This window comes from Acomys russatus, chromosome 3 (assembly GCF_903995435.1).
Source record: "Acomys russatus chromosome 3, mAcoRus1.1, whole genome shotgun sequence".
NCBI lineage: Eukaryota > Metazoa > Chordata > Mammalia > Rodentia > Muridae > Acomys > Acomys russatus.
In genome coordinates, this window is record NC_067139.1 from 28,499,262 (window position 1) to 28,516,786 (window position 17,525).

A 17,525-nucleotide genomic window follows, 5' to 3' on the forward strand; every position below is an offset into this window, starting at 1 on the left:
CATTTAAAACCATGTTACCATGTTTGAGATTAGCTCTCCTGGGTGATAGATTCATGGTAAAGCCAGTGAAAAGCAATGTTGGGGGAAATTTTTAGAGTTCTTGAATCACGAGGGCCAGAGGAGACTGCTTGAATTTCTTTTTAAACAATTTATATTACATGTAGTGTGTGTGTGTGTGTGTGTGTGTGTGTGTGTGTGTGTGTGTGTGTCTGTCTGTCTGTCTGTCTGTCTGTCTGTCTGTCTGCCTGCCTGCCTGCCTATCTAGGTCAAAGAACAGCTTGTAGCAATTAGTTCTGGTCTTCAAGCCTGTGATGCTCTGGGGCTCCAACTCAAGTCAAGCTTAGTGTCAAGCGCCTTTATCTGCTGAGCCGTCTCACTGGGGGTGCCTTGGATTTCAACTTTACTCACACTCAGAACCTTCTCCATGTAGCACTGAGCTGCACTCAAGACCGGCAGCCTGAACGTTATGTGGCCATATGTTGAAACACTGTGTCTCTTTCTTAACAGAAAATGCACAGTGAAGCAAATTGCTTTTCACTTCGAGGAGGATATTTTGAATATGGCAGGTGACAAAACCTCAAGAACTTTCACTCTGATTCCCCAAGGCCTCTGAATTTTCATGAGAACTATCACTCACCTTCTGATGCAGGCGCAGTTTGCCAAGGTGTCTGTGTTCCTTGCTCTTCTTTTGTTTTGTTTAATCAGCACAGTCTAATCAACATAGTGGAGCAGAATGATGGTCCACAGGGTGAGGAACTGAACAAGTCTTTACAGACTAGTTTAAAAATCAAAACAACCAAGAAGGGCACCTGGGATTGAACCCAAGGCTTGATGCATGCTAGGCAAAAAACAACTGAGCTATACCCTCAGCCTCACACTGCGTGTCCTCTTGCTACAGTGACACCTTGGCCAAGACAAAGAAGAGAATCAATCTCAGGCACTGAGGGAAGTCAAATCTCACTTAGAAAACATGGCCACTCCTTTGCAATGTCTTTGCTAAGATGCAAATGGGTCCCCAGACTTTATGAAAATGAGAATCTCTTAGAGAGTTGTCAACAGTTATCACAGAGCCATTAAGAGGACGTGAGTCTGAGTAGACAGTTGAATTAGGAAGAAAGAGTGGGTGGAAGGGGCATCATTAGATGGTCAGTTACCCTCTGGAACTGAGTCCTTTCTTGTAGATGAACAGTTGAGTCTTCGTGCATTCTCACCTCCATCTGTCAGTCGTGTCTATGCCTTGGTGTGGGAACTTCACCTTCCTCTGGCTTTGTATGTTTCTGGACCTTAATGCACCAGCAATCCCTCCCTAATACTGGAAGGATATAATTTATGATATATGAGTGAGAAAGGAAGACTTGTTTCTGGCCCCAATTACAGGGAATAGAATGGGGAAGCAGCTTGAGGGCGGAGGGCTCTCTTGGAGAGGGAACACAAAAGCATCTTCCGTGAAACGTTCTTTGTGGAGCACTATAAATGGACTACTTGGGAAATTCTGAGTGTTGCGTGCAGTGTGTCTCTTTATGCCACTATCTTGCTGATGTTTCAGCAGAATCCATGCTGCAAAGATTGGCATGGACCCATAAGGACAGAATAATTTTCAACTTTGTCTGTATGCTGCAGTCACCCAAAGAACTTCTAATAAATGCCCAGGGTGCTGGCTCAGATCCCAGCTCTTCTGTAAGGCTTGGTGTGAAGCAGGGCTTTCGTTGCAGTGCATGTCAAAGGTTCTCCATTGAGACTAAAAAGCCACTGGCCCAAGGTCTAGAAGAGTGAGCTTCAATCCTCTAGTTCATCACAATCCCCCAGGGAGCTTTCAATGATTTCAGATGGTCCCACCCCCAGGTCAGACCAATTTGTTCAGAATCTCTGGACATTAGAGGTTTCTAACAATGTTTCGAGGTTGTAAGTTTCTGATGTAAGTTCAACTTCAAAAATCACTGTTTCTAGAGGAGACTTACGCCATATGAGACAGGGTGAGAACCGTGAAGACTGTTTCTTAATAGCAGCCAGTAACTAGTTTCCCATAATACCTCGCTTTCAGAATATATTTACCAAATTTCATTTTTTGTGCTAAATAAATTAAAAGACCAGAGCTGCCCAAGACTGAAAGCCACCCTCTGGACAAAAGAGGAATAAGGGCTGGCAAGATGGTTCAGTGGGTTAAGACGCTTATCACCAAGTTTGACAAGATGAGTTTGATTCCTCAGGGGACTCTTACGTGGTAGAAGGAGAGAGATGATTTCCAGTTGTCTTTTAGCCTCCATATGAACACCATGATGCACATGTACACACACACACACACATACACACACACACACACACACACAGAGAGAGAGAGAGAGAGAGAGAGAGAGAGAGAGAGAGAGAGAGAGAGAGAATGAATCGGAAGGAAGGATTGATCCAAAATTTTCCATGCTCCTTTTTTTCAGTATGAAAAAAAAAAGCAGAAGGGAAAAGGTTAAATCAAGAGTGAGAGCTGAACAGAGTGGGGGCCTGTGGGTCTAGAGTCAGAGCAATGGAGGCCATCTCCATCAACATGCTAGACCCATCCCAAGGGACCAATCCCACTGAGTTATAATGGTGTTAGCAAAGGATTGGGATCTAAAAGAGATGCCTTTTTACTGCCACATGGAAGATAATTCAGGCAGGGTTTGTTTTGTTTTATAACAGTGCAACTAAATAAAACGAAAACTTTCATTATGATACCAACTGCCATTATAGACTTTTTTAATTGGAGAAGGAATAGAATGGTAGAGTTTTATGCTACATTTTCCCCAAAACACTGTCCATATTGACTTGGAAATCAGGGTGGATTTGTTTCGAGCACTGCTATACTTTCCCTTTCCTTCAATGAGTCAGAAACAGACAGCAGTGACATCAGCATTGACTCGTTCAATATTTATTGACTGGGCATCAGAGAGAGGAAGCCGGGTTGGGGGTAGGAATGAGTACAGTCATGTAGAAAGCAAGGTGACAGAGGGCCCTAGGGAGACCTGGGATCACCTATCAGGGCTGCATCTCTGCAGAAGTGCCAAATTCCCTGTTACCATGTAAGTGTTAGAAAGACGGAAAGAGTTAACGACGTGTGATGTGCTTACCACAACTCTCAATGCACACTATTTTCCCTTAGCCATTTTCTTCTGCTTCATGTATCCGGCTCATTGCCAAATCCTGTGGATTCTACCTGAACAAGATCTCATCCGGTGATTACCTCCTTGTTCTCCATTCCTGCTGCTGCCCTGGCTCAGACAGGTGCCTGTACTGCAGAGCCCTTCACACAGGCCTCCTCTCCTTCTCCTTTCTGTGTCTTCTATCTGTACTAAGACCAAATTCATCTTCTGAAGCTGCATTTCAGGCCAAGTCCTCCCTGTCCAAAACCCTATGAGGGTCTAGCTCCCCCCAAATAAAGCTTTTGTGTGCAACAGGCTTCCTAGGCTGACTCCCTTTAATGCCCCTAAATGTTCAGATACTTCCATCCCAAGCATGTGTGTGTGTGTGTGTGTGTGTGTGTGTGTGTGTGTGTGTGTGTGTGTACAACGGTGCATTGCTCGATGCTATTTCTAACTTTGTCATGGGCTAACTCCCAGATGCCGCCTCTCCCTTCTTTCTCCCTGCTTCATCTCTATGACCTCACCTAAGTGTTTCTGCTGTTCACATCGTAGCCGTTCTTCATGTTCGGACTTAAACACCACCTCCTCTGTAAGCTAGCCTCCCTCCGTCAGAGACATATCCTGCAGAAGTGGCATGTCCCCTGTGTCTCAGTTTGATCATCTACCCCAGGAGAGGTGCAGATGAGGGGTTAGGAAGAGCAAATAGTTAGGAAATGTGAAGTCCTTGGGGTCTGAGCAGATTCTGTGCTTCATCTTTGAGACCCTTACAACCTTCCTCTTCCCTTGATACAGGCATGTTTATCTGTGTAATCCTTCTGCCATTGTGAGCTTTGGGAGGGGGGGCACTGGGCCTGAGTCTTAATGCAATCTGTCTCCACTGCAGTACCTAAGTGTATTGAAACATTTAATCCCTAGAGAAAACTCAGTGCATATCATCCAGATTGAAAGATGTTCATTGTGGATAAAATGTGTAGACACATAAAAAAGAGGATACTTAAAATAAAGTTTTGAAACACAAGAGGCTAAGACTAAGCATTTGAAGAGAGGGCATGAAGAATATAGACATCATCAAAGTACATTATGTGTGTGTTGTGCGAAATTGTGAAATAATAAATAATTTGAGAATGCGCTCCCAGCACTAACAGTGCCTTTGTACATGCATACCATTATTGTGGAAGCAGGGTGATGCCCTCTCAAAGCACGTGGAGGGTATTCCTTAAGGAACTCTCTGCTCTTTGTCCTAATTAGCAGTGAGGTTTCCTGGGCATGTGTGCTCTTACTAGAGAGTAAACTGTTCATTAGCAAGCACCTGGTCTTCAAGAAATGCACCCTGACATTTTCTTTTCTTCTCTTTTTCTTTTTCTTTCTTTCTTTCTTTCTTTCTTTCTTTCTTTCTTTTTTCTTCTTCTTATTAAAGCTCTCATGTAACACAGGCTGGCCTAGAATTAGCTAAGTAGCCCAGGATGACTTGGAACTTTTAATCTTCCTACCTCTGCCACCAAGTGCTAGGCTACAGCTGTCTACTACCATGCCCAGTAGTATATTAATAAGTTAATAAACAGGTATTTGACCTGGAAATCAATACAATGTAGAATCTTCTTTAAAGGCCTAAAGCTTGCTGGCAAATGGCCAAAGGCTTCTAGAGATGCCGATGGCTAGGTCTGGCTTCTGTACCGAGGCACCCTGCTCAAGGCCCCAGGAGGAAAACTGAGAGGCTTGAACAAGCCAAGCAGAGAAAACTCTCTTCAAGATCCTGACTCTCTTTGTCCTCAGACAGGTCCATCTGCTCCTTAATGGTTTCCCGACTCACTCCCCTCCTTGCACACCGTCTCTCCAGCCTCCTGCACTCTGCTCAAGCTTTAGTCTGAAGCTGGAGGAGAGGCCATGAGTGTGGCAGCCTGTCCCTGGGGGTTATAGAAAGCAAAATCGTATGAGTACCCTCTGCCTTCTGTGCCTTCCGTCTTTCCCCTTAAGAGCCTACGGCTTCCTCCCGCTCCTCCTTGCTTTGATGGAAGCCTCTCCACCCCCTCCTCGGGCTTGGTGTGCTCTGGTTAGAGCCTGAATGTCAGCCGTGTCTATTTCCACGCCTCTGTCTCCGCTAAGCTGTGATGCTATTAAAGTTGCACACATCAATATGCAAATTTATGCAACAACTAATGTGTAACTTAGCATTTTTTTACTTTTGAGCCAAATGATGAAGTGTGATTACTTGCAACCATTCAATTCCCACCCCCACCCCCCAAGAAGTTAAGGTGGCATAAACATACTTTATGGTGGCAGTGTGTCTGGTTGGCCACTGTCTTGGTGGCTGCTTGGGCCACTAGAAGGCAATCCTGGGAGATGTAACCAAAGTGTAGAATAGCTTAGAACTAGCTGTGGAAAAAACAAAAAGCAAAAAGAGAGGTGTAAAAATTGCTAGCATATGGAAGCTAAGAAGAGAAACATGAAGCTGAAGACTGAACATAGTTACCTCGAAATGGCGCAGGATGGGCCTGAGGATGCTCTGCTACCCAGTCTTTAGGGAATTTCACTCCACAAGTGAAAAGGGGGGAATCAATAATCACCAACGACCCGAGAAGAAAGCAGAGATGTGGAAATGCTCATACACACCATAAAATTAATGAGGAAAGCAAGCTCAGTTTTGCTATATGGGTCTACATCCTTAGAAGAATCGATTTTTCATGAAAGTAATGTCACGGTCTTTCCTATGTATTTTATTATACAATACATCATGAAGCTTGAAGGTGTTAAATATTGGGAGAGGGTATTAGAATACCAAGACGGTTCTTGCTTTTCCATTTTCTGCCCTTGCTGTTCACAGATGGTTGAGGTCATTTCTCACCTCTAGAGCAACCAGCCCCACACTGAGAGGCCAATAACTCAAAGGTTATGGTTTCCTGTCAAGCAGCTTCCAACTCACGTTTTAAACTGTTCTCAGAAGTCTTACTATCTGAGCAAGACGTCTGGAGTTCCCAAGGAAACTGAGAAGAGGCCCAGATGTGCCTGAATATGGGTGCTGGGGAAGCCTCAGACTGCCTAGCTATGTTCCTACGGGTAAGCAATAAGTGGGAAGGAACATGAGAGGTGCCCTCTGCCCCATGTTTTATACACAGACACGTTCCGTTCTGCAGGCATCTCTCTTCCTCTTCTGGCCTTAGCCTCATGAGGTACTCAGTTCCGGTGGGTGCAACAAGGTTTGTGTTGGGCCACAGTGTGTCATGTCAGATGACCATGGCTCACATGTGACGAAAAAGCCAACCGCAGAGGCTTTAGCCACCCTGCATTTTAATCCTGTTATCTGAATAAAAACTTCAAATGTTGCCACAGCACCAGAGCAATGAAGACATAGCCCCTTCAACCAGCATCCTTCCAGCTTCTTATGCTATGGTCCTTGTCAGGTGCTCAGTAGTGGTGGTCATAAGAGGACTACTGTGAGTATCATGTGTGCTCTTACTCCAAGCAGAAAGAGGAGGGTGAAAGACAAGGCATGGGCACACAGGCTGCTCTTTTAATGGGGTGTACAAGAACTCTAGGGGAAGCCCCTCCCCACAGTGCTCAATTATGTCCTCAGTCTGGTCACATGGCTGCAACAGAGCCTGAAGAAGTGATTTTTTTTTTTTTTAAACTGGGCATCTCATCCTAATCAATTTTACTTTCTCTTTGTTAAGAGCGGGAAGATTTGGCTTCTTTGTCAAAAATCAAGTGAGCAAATGTGTGTGGATTCATCTCTGGGTCTTCAATTAGATTCCATTGATCCACCAGCCTATTGCTTTGCCAGTAACATGCTGTTTTAATTACTGTTGCTCTGTAGTACAGCTTGAGATCAGGTATGGAGATTCCTCCGGAGGATCTTTTATTGTATAAGATTGTTTTTGCTATTCTGGGTTTTTTATTTCTCCATATGAATTTGAGAATTGATCTTTTAATATCTTCAAAATATTTTGTAGGTATTTTGATAGGGATTGCGTTGAATCTGCAAATTGCTTTTGGTAAGATGGCCATTTTTACTATGTTGATTCTCCCGATCCACGAACAAGGTAAATCCCTCCATCTTCTCATGTCATCTTCAATCTCTTTCTTCAGAGGTTTAAAGTTTTTTTCAAATAAGTCCTTCACTTGCTTGGTTAGAGTTACTACTAGATATTTTTGACAAAGAAGCCAAATCTATTCAATGGAAAAATGATAGCATCTTCAACAAATGGTGCTGGTCTAACTGGATGTCTACATGTAGAAAAATGCAATTAGACCCTTATTTGTCACCATGCACAAAACTCAAGTCCAAGTGGATTAAAGACCTCAACTTAAAACCAGAGACATTAATTCAGTTAGAGGAAAAAGTGGGACACATAGGCACAGGAAACAACTTCCTGAACAGTACACCAACAACCCAGGCCTTAATGTCAACAATTAATAAATGGGACCTCATGAGGCTGAGAAGCTTCTGTAAGGCAGGAGACACTGTCAGTAGAACTAAGTGACAGCCTACAGACTGGGAAAAGATCTTCACCAACCCTTCATCTGACAAAGGTTTAATATCCAAAATATATAAAGAACTCAAGAAATTAAACACCACAAAACCAAACAACCCAATTGCGAAATGGGGCTTGGAACTTAACAGAGAATTCTCAACAGAGGAATATCAAATGGCCGAGAAACACTTAAAGAAATGCTCGTCCTTGTTAGTCATCAGAGAAATGCAAATTAAAATGACACTGAGATTCCATCTTACACCCATCAGAATGGCTAAGATCAAAAACTCAAATGACACCACATGTTGGCGAGGATGTAGAGAGAGAGGAACACTCCTTCATTGCTGGTGGGAATGCAAACTAGTACAACCACTTTGGAAATCTATCTTGTGCTTTCTCAGAAAAATGGGAATAGGGCTTCCTCAAGACCCAGCTATCCTACTCCTTGGAATATACGCAGAAGATGCACTACCACACAACAGGAACATATGCTCAACCATGTTCATAGCTGCTTTATACATAATAGCCAGAACATGGAAACAGCCTAAGTGTCCCTCAGTAGAAGAATGGACTAAGAAACTGTGGTACATTTACACTATGGAATACTACTCAGCTATTAAAAACAAGGAATTCCCGAAATTTGTGGACAAATGGATTGATCTAGAAATTATCATAATGAGTGAGTTCACCCAGAAGCAAAAAGAGACAAACGGTATATACTCACTTATATCAAAACACTAGTCCATGGGTTACGTACCATGAAAAACTTTACTTTCCAAGAAAGTGGGTCAGAGGAGAGGACATCCTATTGAGACTTTAGGCGAGAGTAGCATGGAAGAATGGGGAAATAGTAGGATCCACAGGGTCCTGGAAACCTACAAGAAGAACTTTATGACAGCCAGATCTGTGTCCTGGGGTCCTCCTCAAACTAAGGCACCAGCCAAGGAGAATATAGGCAGTAAGCTTCGAACCCCTACCAAGACCTAGCCGACGAACATGATATTCTCCACCGTTGAGTGGAGAGTGAGATCTGACTCTCACACGAACCCTGGTGCCCCTTTTCTGACCACATCCCCTGGATGGGGAGACCTGGCGGCACTCAGAGGAAGGATAGCAAGTTACCAAGACAAGACTCGATATTCTAAGAGCATATATAGGGGGAGGAGGTCTCCCTCAATCACAGACATAGCGGAGGGGAGAAGGGGAAAGGGGGAGGGAGGGAAGAATGGGAGGAAACAGGGGAAGGGCTAACAATCGAGATGTAATATGAATAAATTAATAAAAAATGTAAAAAAAAAAAAAGAGCGGGAAGAAAGTGTGGGAGGAATTGTAGGAGAGAGAGAAGGAAGGAAAGAAAGAGGGGAAAAACATTAAATTATTGACTTATGGACTCAGAAGATGGCTCCGTCGGTAAAATGTTTGCTCTACATTCATGAAGGCCTGAGTGTGATTCCCAGAACTCAGTAGAAATGCTAGAAGTGATGGCATATTTATAATTCCAGAGGTGGGAGATGGAGCCAAGCCACGGAGCTCACTGGCAGCCTAAGAAGCTGATGTTCGAGAGCTAGGTAAAAAGTGAGAGGCCAGAGTGCTAGCCCCAACCAGCGTGGGAAACAGACTTTGGATGCCTAGAGCCAGTGTAAAAGTCAGGTGGGTGTGACAGCTCCATGTATGTAATCCCAGCACTCGGGAGGCACAAGACAAGATGTCAAGCTAAATTAACCACACTGGGGAGCTCAGCAAGAGCCCTGCCTCTGGAGGGTGTGAACAAGAAAGCACCTAATGTTGACTTGCAGCCTGAATGCACACACACACACATATACACACACACACGTGCACACACACTCAAGGTAATGTGCATACATATGTTTCTCTTTCTCTCTCTCACACACACACACATGCACACACACTCAAGGTAATGTGCACACGTATGTTTCTCTCTCTCTCACACACACACACATACACACACAGGTGCGCGTGCACAAAAAAAAAAAAAAAAAAAAAAAAGGAATGAGACCGTCTCCAAACTATGGACTATGATTGAAGAATATATCTGAGGTTGCCCTCTGGCCTCCATACCTACACGCACACATTCACAGCTCCACATACATGTTCACCTGCATACACAAACACAGCTGTATTCCCCTCCCCGCCCCTGCCCCAAATCCAGTAACTTAGTATTTGTACAATTTGGTGCTTGTAGGTAGCACTGAGAAGTCTCAACTTTAAAAGAGAGGTCCCGTGGTAAACGGCCTCTCTCCTGTTGTCGAAGATGTAACTTCAGAAGCAACATTATGAAGTTTGGTTTTGCATCTTTTACTGAACAAAGGTGAAAGAAATCAGTAACGGACGTTAGTTATCATCCCACAGCGATCCTTATGACTGCCGCGTGGCACAATTGCACCTTCACAGTAGAAATCCCAACCCAGCACGGTGACTCAGACTCTGCAGTAAGACCTCAGTCATTTAAGCCTCACCACGTCAAGAAAGAGCTGAGCTCTGAATCCTTTACAAGCAATGAAGTATGAATGAGGTTTGGGGTGGGCCATTGGCCTTCCTGAGGAGTCGCCCAATGTCCCTTGGAAGCACCATTCTCCTTTCACAGGCTAGTTACAGTAAAACGTGGAAAACCTGCATTCACTGAAACTACTTGTTTTATTCTTACATTTCCACTAATTTATTGTGGAGAGGCCTGCTCCAGAGAACAGGAAGTTTGCAAGAGCTGATTCTCTCCTTCTAGGGCGAGGGTCTTAGGGATCAAACTCAGCAGGTTTCATGATCAACTTGTGGTTTGGAGACCCCTTTGGGATTGAACAATACTTTTACAGGGGCTGTCTAAGACTAGCAGAAAACACAGATATTTACATTACGAGTCACAACAGTGGCAAAATCACAGTTATGAAGGAACAAAGAAAATAATTTTAAGGTCTCAGGTCACCACAGCATGAGGAACTGTATTAAAGGGCTGCAGCATTAGGAAGGCTGAGAACCACACAGCTCCACACCATCTCGCCAGCCCAGTGTCCAGTGATTCAGAGCTCGATGGATGGTTTATTTCAAATTAGTGAACCTCATATTTTATGAAGATCTACCTTGACTTCAAGCCTTTGATTTTGCCTTTCTCTTGGGACTAGGAATTCCACACCCCCACCCCCATGCTGCTATTTATATGTACCCATCATGAGGAGAGCTCACTTGCTAGGGATGGCCTTTGAATATCTAGTTCAGGCTAAGGCACACACTAGAGAGAATCAGATTGTGTTGTGTGGGTTCATTGTCCTCAGAACAATGCACACACACTGATCTGCCTGTAATTTCTTCTGGAGCTGACTTGCTTACAAAATGGCATACGAAAATTCTCCACTTCCAGCACATCTTTGAAGATGACGTCTAAAAGCCTGGTGCATGGCAACTGTCAAACTCCTACCTGAAGTCTGGCTCCCTAGGCATCTATAACTATTTTTAAGCAGCTTTGTGGATCCCTCACTCCCTGTCCCTGTTGCACTGTATAGCTCGTGGGTTTTTCTCAGCTCAGCCCATAGGCAGGCATTTGCTCTTGTTGTAAATCGGCTGCACCATTTGGTCCCCTCTGTCTGACAGCATCTTCAGCACTGAGCACGTACACTCCCGCACAGTGACAGGGTCCAATCTGAGAGGAACTCTGGAGCTAATTGCCCACCGGCCCTCAGGAGCTGGCCAGCTCTTTTAAACTGTCTTTGATGGTGGTTGGGTTAGATGACTCCCACAGTAATACTGGGACTCAAAAAGAAGGAACAAAGGTGTATTACATCTTCCTGTGAAGAACTGGGTGAATACCGAGCAGTCGCCCAAATCAAAGGCTACCCCTTGGTAAGTGAATCCTTTCTCGTGATGGGCACAGAGGGACAGCAGTCCCCAGAGAAAGGCAAATCAAAACCACAGTGAGTAACCACCCCACAAACAGGGAGAGGGACGGGAGGGTACAGTACATGACAGGAAGGGGTGGTGATGGATAACTAATTAATGGCGCCTGGAAAAGCCATAAGGAAACCTACTATTTCATAAGTTTCATATATATATATATATATATATATATATATATATATATATATATATATATATATATATATATATATATATACACAAAGAGAGGGAGATAGAGAGCCATGGGGGGCATTAACTGGGGTTATCCAACACAGGAGATGATGTGACCCCTAAAACAATAACAGAAACCACAAGAATCCGTAGGTTGCCAAATCAAAAACCTCAGTCCTGGATGTGGGATACCTCCCCTTGAGCTGTGGGTCAAGGTTTGTCTACCAGAACTTGATGGTAAGATGAAAATGCTGAAGATACCACACATATTGGTTACAGGACCATGAGGAAATCAATCTGGAACTCACCAGGAAGCTTCCTTCCTGATAGCTAGCTTTGATACCACTAGAGTCTAGTGACTAGAAGGTCTATGGAGACTAATAGGGGATAAAAGTCATGAACAGCTTTACCCAGCTATGAACTCTGGCAAAATATGCCCATGGATGCAATAGTGGCATTTATCAATAAGGTAGCCATCTGCTTTCTGATTGGATTTAAGGTCCGCTCTCCAGGAAGAAGTGCATTTTTGGTTCTGCAAATGTAATCAAGAAGCTGACTTCAGAGCTCACTGGCCCCAAAGGTTCTGCTACATAGACATAGCAGAGTGTCCTCTAAATGTTTGTCTCTATACCTGGGGAGTAGTGAAAACTTGCAGCTTTTGGAAAATGAGCTCTCATCAGAGAGAGTTTCCTTGTGCAGTAAAAGGTGCGGTGCTTAACACAGAAACTCCTAACTGGTGAGAGCACAGAGAAGCATCTAGCGAGTCCTCAGCCATACGCGGGACATCTACATCACACTGTTCCCTCACCAGCTGCCAAGGCCCAGGGAATGTCATGGAACAGGGGACGGAAAGATGATAAGAGACAGAGCTCTTAAAGGACCAGGATGCCTTTGGAACATGACAGAACTGCGGTGCTCATGAACCCACAATAGCTGCCATCACCTGCTCAAGACCTGCACAAGACCAAGGCTTAGTCTAGCATATCAGAGGGTGGGGGTCACAGCCCTCACCATAACTAAGGAGCCATCAACAGGTGATGGCTGCTGGGGAAGGGAGAGTCAGTTTACATTAAGAGTATAGCCCCAAGTAGGTCAAGTAGGCTCCACTGCATGGCCCCACACCCATGGGTACGCAGGAAGCACTAATTGAACTCAGTGTGTTATATAGAAAATATAGGACATGAAATTGGAAGGGAATAAGGGTTGGGGGTGGATCTGAGAGGAGTCCGGGATGAATGTGATCAGATATATTGTATGTATATGTGAAATTCTTAATGAATTAATATATATATATATATCTCCGTGTGTGTGTGTGTGTGTGTGTGTGTGTGTGTGTGTGTGTGCATAGAAAGAAAGAAAGAGAGAGAGAGAGAGAGAGAGAGAGAGAGAGAGAGAGAGGGGCATGGTGGCACACATCTTTAGTTCCAGCATTCTGTCATGGGGTGTATAACAACAACAACAACAACAACCACACACACACACACACACACACACACACACACACACGGAAGGAAGGGCCCCTTGAACCCCAGCACTTGGGAGGCAGAGGCAGGTGAATCTCTGATAGTTCAAGGCTAGCCTGCTCTACATAACAAGCTCCAAGACAGCCAGAGATACCTAGAGAAACCCTGTCCTTCAAAACCAAAATGAAAAAAAATAAAAGTAAGTAAAAAAAATAAAATAAGAGCAAGCCAGTTGACATCTTAGCGTGGAGTAAGAAAGGGTTCATAGGCATCCACTCGTAATTGAAAAACTGTACAGGTTGGTGCCTTCTGGAGGTCAGAGAGTCGATTTTCCTTAAGAGTAAGGCTCCTGGAGGTCAGCAGCACCCCAGTGGATGCCCCCCTCCCCTGCTCAGAAGTATATGGGCGGCACACAGAGGAGTCAATCAGTTATTTTATTTTTCTATAAAGAAGACAGGAAGTTGGTTAGGGACGTGGGGGTGGATCTCAGAAGAGTTGGGGGGAAGGAATAGGGGATAAATATGACCAAAGTACATTGCATTAAATTCTTAGAGAATTGATAAAATATTTTTTTAAACGATAGGGGGGAAAAGGTGATACTATTTTATACTCTTTAGGAGCTATACTAATAAAAGCAGAAAATAGAGCCAGTGAGATGGCTTCATTGGGTAAAGGAGCCTGTTGGCAACACTGATGAGCGGAGGTCAGTTCCTGGCACCCATGCGGTAGAAGGGGAGAATTGACTTCCCCAAATTCAAATTACCCTCTGCCATTCACACATGCACCATGGCAGGTATGCACCCACACATATACACAGTAAACAAACAAGCCCACGAATAAAAAAATGTAATTTTTTTAAAAAGGCAGTAACTAGCATTGGCCAAGATGTAGACAAACTGGAATTTGCAAACATTGCTGTTGGGCATGCAAACGAATGCTTCCACTGGAAAAAAAAATTCGGGTTAGTGATTCCTCAAAACTAAACACGTGGTCCAGTAACTCAACCTCTGCACACATAGTCCCAAAATCGGAAGAAGGAACTTTGGTGGACGTCAGCATGTTAATCGCCAAGCCCTGTTACACAAAATACCAAAAAGACAGAAACAACCAGATGTTGGATTATTCAGCAACATATAGAAATGAAATTCTGGTCCATGTTTCAACGTGGATGGACTTTGAAGACATTACACTGACAGAAATGAGCCAGAAACAAAAAAGAGAAGTGATGCCTGACTCCACTTATGGCGGTACCTCAGTGGTCAGATTCATAGAGACAGGAAGTAGAGTGTGATTACAAGGGGGTGCAGGGAGGACTGAAGCTGTACAGTTTAATGGGTACAGAGTTACAGTGTGAAATCATAAAGTGTCCTAGGCATTATTGGATGGTGGTGATAGTTGTGAAATAATTTTAATATATTTTATGTACCCTTAAAACTAACAAACACAGTCACATTGATAATATGGATATTTTACCATGATTCAAAAGAATACGGTACCAGTGAAATGGCCGAAGACAAAGGTCCCCGCTGCCAAGAACAAGCATCTGAGTCTGATCCCAGGATTCCATACAGTGGTAGGAGAGAACTGACTGCTACAAGTTGTCTTCTGACCTCTACACATGCTGTGGGGTGTATAACACCACCACCACCACCAACAACAACAACACACACACACACACACACACACACACGCGTGTGCATGCATGAGCGCGCAGAAGGAAGGGGGAGAGAGGGAGGAAGGGAGGGAGGGAGGGAGGGAAAAAAGGAAGGAAGGAAGAACCCATTTTATCCCAGCATTTGAGAGGCAGAAACAGGTAGATCTCTGAGTTTGAGGGCAACCTGGTCTACAGAGTGAGTTTCAGGACAGTTAGGGCCACACAGAGAAACCTTGTCTCAAACAAACAAACTAAAAATAAACAACAATAACAACAACAACAACACAAACATAATGAAAAGAAAATATAGACAAGGCTTCCATGGGATTTATTCCCTTCATAAAAGGAAATCAGGAGGCAGAAGATGGCTCTTATCTAATCCTTAAAGAAGTGAAAAGCTAATCTATCCTTTATTTTTCCTCATTAAAAAAACCCACATGTATGTTGAATAGCCTCTTATAAAATCAAATGAAACTATCTAGACTTTCAAAACATTAAAGTAAATCATATACGACACAACAAGATTAAACATCAACTGTTTGTCCTCAGGACTGTGCAGGATGGTGCTGCCACCCGAGGGGCCTGGTCTCAGGGGCAGAGTCAGTTCCAGGGGAGGAGGAAGAGACAAGACCAAACAAGGAGCCAAGGGCTGCACAGGACTGGCCACACTGTTCGCGAGCCAAGCTCCAGACTTGCATGGGGTACAGGAAGAAAAAAGGCACAGGCCTACCCAGAGTGGGAACATAACGAGGGACACTGGAAATCTGGGGTACCCCTGGATCAGAAATAAACCTTGAGGGAAAATGCTGCCTCCAGCTTGGCTCAGGGTGAAGGGAGGAAAAGTGCAGCTGACAGCTGACTTTTCTAGAATTCCTGGCAAGAGCCCCTCTCCTTCGCTATCCTTAACCTTCAAACTAATTAGTTTTAAAGCATTATGGGTTGGTCACACTTCAAGGAACCCAGACATCAACATACTAGTTTCAATTCTCAGTGCCACAAAAGGGGAGCAGGGAACATACACAGTTTCTAGAAAACCCAGAAGGAACTACCCATCGCTCCAAACAGAGTTACTACTAGTGACTACAAATTTGAGTCACGCACCACAAAGGACAAGCCACCAAACACAGGTGCCAACAGCAGCAAGGTGTAGAACCATCAAATCCGGAATACGCTTACCTACTGATGGCACACACACACACACACACACACACACACACACACACACACACACACACACACACACAAACATTGAGCGAGGCTTAATTATTTGAAGATATAAAAGAGAGATTTAATATCTGCATAAAAGAATGAAAATAATTGACAAAGGCAAGAAATATCTCAACTCCTAAAAATACCATAAAACGTTAAGGAGTTCCAAACTGCAGCTTAAGCCTAATTTTAAACAGAAACTAGTGGACTGAAAAATTGATTTCAAGAAATGGCTCAAAATGCAGAACTGGGAGACAAAGAGATGAAAACTATGAAAGGTTAATAAGTGTCCTGGAGACTGGGATGAGGGGCTCCCCACTACCTCTCATCGCAGATTATTAATAGGGAAGAGAGGATAAAGAAGGGGGAAGATTTAAAGAGATAGACTTCCCAAAATTGTTGCAAGGGATTTTTCTGAACAGATACCCAAAGGCAGCATGGTGCACATGCATTAGATCCAGTGTGATCTCGGCTATGGCATGAATGCCACGTGCCAGACCCCATGACAGTGGTTCAGAGACAGCAACCTCATGGTCAGATATGCGAAGACATGTCATTACCATTGTAAAACTCAAGGTGACATTCTCCCTCTGTGTCCCATTCTGATTCAAGCCTTCATCCAGTTCTTGTATATTTGAGTAGTTTGTGAGTTGATTCATGTTTGTAATTTGGTCGTGTTGAAATTTCTGTCTTATTTTCGTCTCTAGCCCTTCTCCCCAGAAGTGTCTGCAGGGAGGGAGCTATTGGCTTCTGGATCTATATCAGCAAATGCCTAGGCATTGACATTTTCCCAAAGGACCTGTCTATGGTAGAATCTGCCATAGTGCTTCTGGGAGGTGTGTGTGTGTGTGTGTGTGTGTGTGTGTGTGTGTGTGTGCGCGTGTGTGTATGTATGAGATATATATGTATATAGTGCATGTATGTATATAGGATAAAGTCCAGACATCTGTGGGGGTGGGGGCTACATAGTATGTAATTATTTGCATTCCAGATCCTTCTAGCTTTTACAGTCACCTGAGAGTATCAGGCTCTCACCCACAATTCAGACATGAGTCAAAACAAAGAACTTCTCCAGCAAGGCATGAGGGTAACAGACCTGTAATAGAAGCCGTTGGGAGCTGGAGGCAAGGTTCTGGCGTGTGTCTTTTCAAGAGGAGTCACGTATGTTGTAGGATGCTTTATCATGTTCATTTCTTGCTCGGCCCTGGAGGACAAGCAGCCTGGTGGTTGCCTTGGGGACTGACATTTGATGGAAGCAGACAGCAGAGCTTGCCCAGATCATATAAGTCTTGCCACATGGCCACACAGCAATAAAGATTTTTTTTTTTTTAATATACATTTTCAGGACATCAGAGAAAAAATTTGGTCAAAAGCTTCTTCTTACTATAATACAGTAGTGTTTTTAAATTTTCTTATATTTATTTTTATTTTATGTACATGGGTGTTTTGCCTGAACGTATGTCTGCCCACTATATGCGTGCCTGGTACCTGCAGAGGTTAGAAGACAGCATCAGTTCCCCTGGAAATGAAGTGATTGTTGGTTGTG